At 48.6% G+C, this 5,000-nt stretch overlaps 1 long non-coding RNA gene across 1 annotated transcript in view; it reads left to right on the forward strand.

Annotated features, from left to right (window-relative positions):
• The first annotated feature begins 3,827 nt into the window (after nucleotides 1-3,827).
• Nucleotides 3,828-5,000, forward strand: part of LOC141577230 (uncharacterized) — a 4,046-nt gene continuing 2,873 nt past the window's right edge. Inside the window, exon 1 of the long non-coding RNA XR_012506138.1 lies at nucleotides 3,828-5,000. This exon is cut by the window's right edge and continues 2,001 nt beyond it. This is a non-coding gene — a long non-coding RNA (uncharacterized LOC141577230).

Below are 5,000 nucleotides of genomic sequence, written 5' to 3' on the forward strand. Positions count from 1 at the left end.
ACCACAAAAGAAGAATGAATTCAAAAAAGATACACACACCCTGCTATTAGCAGCAACATCATTTATGATTGCCAAGATACGGAAGCATCCTAAGTGCACATCAATATTTGAATAGATAAAGAAGAGGGGACACACACACACACACACACACACACACACACACACATACACACACGTAATGGAATACAATTCACCATGAGAAAGAAGGATATTTTGCCATTTGTGGCCCTTCCTTTCCTTTTTTTTTTTTCCCCCTCCACTTTAAAAACCAGAATTTTATAACTGGGATAAACACTTCCATTGAGTCAAAAACAGTAAAATGCCTAGAAATAAACTTAATCGAGGAGGTTATCTATACTCCAGAATCTGAATGACACAAAGAAATGGAAAGATGCCTTGTGCTCTTGCATTGGAAGAATCAATACTATCAACTGGCCACACTATCCAAAGCAAACCGCAGGTTCCATGCAACCCCTGTCAAAATACTCACGACATTCCTCACAGAACTAGAACAAACAATTTCAAAATTTTTAAGGAACAACGGAAGACCCTAAACAGGCAAAGCAATCTTTCGAAGGTTCTTCCTCTCCCTCCCTCCCTCCCTCCCTCCCTCCCTCCCTCTCTCTCTCTCTCTCTTTCTCTCTCTCTCTCTCTCTCTCTCTCTCTCTCTCCCTCCCCCCCCTCTCTCCCCCTCTCTCTCTCCCTGCTCTCCCCCCCTCCCTTTCTCTGTCATCTTTTTGTTCTCTTTTCTTAGGATTTGATGACTTGAGACCATCCTTTATCATTCCTTGTAAAGCCGGCTTGATGGTGCTGAAATCTTGTAGCTTTTGTTTATCTGTGAAGCTTTTGATTTCTCCCTCAAATCTGAACGAGAGCCTTGCTGAATAGAGTATTCTTAACCTGTCAGTTTTTCCCTTTCATCACTTTAAGTATGTTGTGCCACCCACTTCTGGCCTGTAGAGTTTCTGCTGAAAAATCAGCTGATAACCTTACGGGAGTTCCCTTGTATGTTATTTGTTGCTTTTCTCTCGTTCATTTTAATATTTTCTCCTTATCCTTAATTTTGGTCAATTTGATGACGATGTGCCTCGGTGTGTTCCCGTATGGTACTCTCTGCACTTCCACCTCATTTGGTTATTTAAAGGATCTTCAGTCTGTTCAATTCATAGGAGAGAACTTCCACGTGTATTTCTTTCTCAGTTTTATGAAACAAAGAAGGACCCAGGAAACTGGCAAAACATAAATGCTTTTCTATTGGGTTGAGCAAAGACAGGCCCTGGCCGGGGACGGGGGGGGGTGCTGGAGGGTCGGGGGGGCGGTGTAGAGAAGGATATAGATCATTGTTAGAGTGCCTGCTTAGCATGCATGATGCCCTGGGTTCAATCCCCAGAACCACCATTAAAATAAATAAATAACCTAATCAAACCCATCCCCCTCCTCCCCCCCCCAAAAAAAAGAAGGAGAAAAGAGTGAGAGACAGAGACAGAGACAGACATCGGGAAAAGTAGCTGCACTAATACTTCCAAGAAACAGGACAACATAAAGATAATGAAGAAATGCTGGATAGTGAACAGCCACGGGTGGTTGGCACAGACCCATAGCTTCTGGACTCGCTAAAAAAAAAAAAAAAAAAAAAAAAAAAAAAAAAAGAATATGAGAATCATATGGATCAGGAGATTGGGTCTGAATTTTGTGCCGTTTGACTTGTGCCAGTTACAAAGGTCATGCACAAGGAAGATGACTGGCTACTTTATTGTCTGAAATGAGACACTTGAAAGTGAAAGGAGGTGCTATACAATCGTGCCTGGACTGGGATTTTTCTAAGGGAGCCCAAATCCTTTACAATATATATCAAGTTTTCAAAAATGAATATCATTCCTGGACAACATTTAAGCAATTATTTTCTGTGTTATCAGTAAACATTTTTTAAAAATCAGTAAGAAAGGAAGAGGGAGAGAGAAAGAGAGAGAACAGGAGTAACTATACGCGCGCGTGCGTGCATGCATGTGTGTGTGTGTGTGTGAGTGCGCGTGTGCGCGCACGTGTGTTGAGGTGGGGGCCTAAAAGAGGGTGAGGATTCTTTTCATCGAGGTCTGTTTGGTACAGAATTCTCTCCTTCTCCGCTTTACACTGTGAAGGAAAAGCCCAGCTGGGATAACAAGCTAAGTCGCAAATCTAAGTGTAACAAGTGTCGGATTACTGATCTGAGTTCTGCTGGGCTAACTCGTAAATCTAAATTAATAAGTGCCGGTTTGCTGATTCCCTGTTCATAATTTGCTAGCCAGCTGGATTTTCAAAGAGACATATCTGGCCTTGAAATGTTGGTTTGCTGCCTCACTGCCTCTACTTTCGTGATAATGATGTTGCTAAAGCTATTGCGTGCCTATTGGCCGATACCCCAAGCTGGTACTTAACCCTATAAAACCTCACGTGCACGTCTTGGAGGTGCTCAAGGCTTAGGAGCAGAAGCCCCTCTGAGCCCGCCGGCGTAATAAATCTGAGTACTCCAACCCTCCGAGTGGTGCTTGTTTCTTGGCCGGCCTGTCATTTCCATAACAGCACCGTTGACAATAAGAACGTCACTCTCGTTCCGGCATAAAGAAGACATCTGGGGAGGGTGGGGTGGGGGGTGGGGTGAGATCTATGTTATGTCCTGATTCCAGGAAGGAAAGGGCAAGGGTCAGCTGTGCCCTTCTTTCTGGGGTAATCTGTCTGTTCGCTTTTGGTGTTCGGCTGGTTTGGTTATTTCAGCTTTCTTGTTTGGTTCCTTTCACAGATCCAGTGGCTCAAAACAGCATTCTGATTTTCTTTTCTCCTGGGTTTGGTTTTTGATAGGTAGAGGGACAGGGCCCACGCAGGGGTGGGGGTGGGGGGTCACTGTGCCGGAGAAAGGGAGGCGGCTGTGGTGAAATCATCGAGCAGAGGGGATTCTACGAGAGGGACTCTCCGAAGTGAATGGGGTCCAAGGAGATCAGCAGGGTTTCTGTGTGCTCGTTTGGTTTTGTTTCGTGCGTGTGTTTGTTTTTTCTGGACGAGGCCAAAGAACTCTTCAGGTGGAGGTGTGTGTCCAAAGGGTATGACAGGATGGGAGGATGCGGGCGAGTCAGTCCATGTGCCCAGAAAGAGAGAGAATCTGTCATAGCTGAGACTCAGTCCTTTTTCAGACCTAGGCCCAGGGAGCAGTTCGGCTCCGAGCATTCACGGAGAAGTTCGCCGCCACCTCAGTCCTGTCCCCCACCCCCGCCCTCCCCCACGCCTCAGCCCCCAGTGAAGGAGGAATCATGAAGTGGCCGCCACCACCTTAGGCTAAGCCAATTTTTGGCTTTATGCTTACTGCTTGCTTTTTAGAACGATCAGCAAACTCGACTGACCAGACACCGCTCCCAGCTCCAGGCCCACTGTTAAAAACAGCTAAAGTTGTCGATTCTAACTGTTTGATTTGACCTTCCTCTGATCGTTCTACTTGACAATCATGTTTGGCGTCTGAGTCTTTCCCAGGAAGGAGTCACGGGGAGGATAAGCTCAGGAGAACGACCAGCCCCCTCCCCACCCCCCACCCCCCCTCCCCGAGTTCCTCCGTGGCGCTGGTGCCGCCGGGTGAGTCTGACCAGATAAAGAAGGTCACGGGCTGATGACCTACTAGACCACCAGGAGGTCCCATGTTATCAGACACTCATCAGATTTAGGAGGAAGTTTCATCAGAGACCCTTGTTGATCATGAGCACCTTTTGTGCTCCCGCTGTTGTGATTCCCTTTCATGCTCCAACTGTTCGTCCACAGAAGCATGAAACCCCAACCCCAAGACGGGTTCACAGTTTGGAGGGCACTAGCCTGCTGTGAGTCCCCTTTGCCCAGCAAAGCAATCAAGCTGCCTCTTTTCTTCTAAACTCTAAGACCCTGTCTCTGGGTTATTTGGCTCGTCAGGGACGGGGTGGGGGAGGGCGATCTTTCGGCAACACCCGCAGAAGTTTCCCTGAGTGGCAGGAACCAGCGTGGCCCTCAGGCCTCAGCCCCGCAGGCAGGCAGGCAGGCAGGCAGGCAGGCAGGCAGGCAGGCAGGCAGACAGGCAGGCAGGCAGAGTTGGAGCGACCGTTGGTCCCGCCCCCGCCCGCGCACCACCCCCCCCCGCCCCCGCCGCTGCTTCCGCCGCCGCCGCCGCCACCGCCGCCGCCGCCGCCTCCCAGGCCTTCTCCACCGATCGGTCCCAAATCGACTGACTGTCTCCTGGAAGCGGGGGCGGGGACGTCAGGAGGATCCATTCGGCAGGGCCTCGTTCAATCGCTTCATTCAAATGCAGAAAGCTCTGTGCTCAGGTCAGAGCCTTTGACTTGGCCTCCGGCTCCTCTCTGTTGAACGGCTTTTGTTCTTTGGTTTCAATTTCCCCACCCTTAGGCCACCCCGTCCCAACTGCACGGAGGGAGGCGGGAGGGAGGGGGAGAATCTCGCCTGGTCTCAGGCCAAAGGAGTCCCCTCCTTTTCCTAATCTGGGTAAACCCCACTACACCGTTTGAGAATCATGGAAGGGCATGGAAGCAGACCTCTGACTTGATAGATTCCTCTGGGATGGGAGACTTTAAAAAAACAAAATTCTTTTTCCCCTGCTTCCAGGGAGGCAGAAAGGAGGGCCAGAGTGTTCCTCTTGCCTCGGGCAGTTCTTTGTTTGTTTCTTTCTTTCTTTTGTTAAATCATTTTTTTTTCCTTTTTTTCTTCCAGTTTTATTGAGACAGAGTTGACATACAGCAGTGTATACTTTGGGGGGGGGCGGGGAGAGGAATTCGATTTTATGTATTTATTTTTGACCGAAGGTACTGGGGATTAAACCCAGGACCTTGTGCTTGCTTGCTAAGCACACAGTCTACCACTGACCTATACCCTCCCCCTTGGCCAGTTGTGAAGTCCCTTTCATTCAGCATAGTCCATCGGGCACATTTTGGGGCAGCCTACTCTGGACCCCAACATTTCCCTATTCTGTAACTTCCCTGGAAGTTTTACACATTAAA

The sequence above is a fragment of the Camelus bactrianus genome, chromosome 3, assembly GCF_048773025.1.
Source record: "Camelus bactrianus isolate YW-2024 breed Bactrian camel chromosome 3, ASM4877302v1, whole genome shotgun sequence".
Lineage (NCBI taxonomy): Eukaryota > Metazoa > Chordata > Mammalia > Artiodactyla > Camelidae > Camelus > Camelus bactrianus.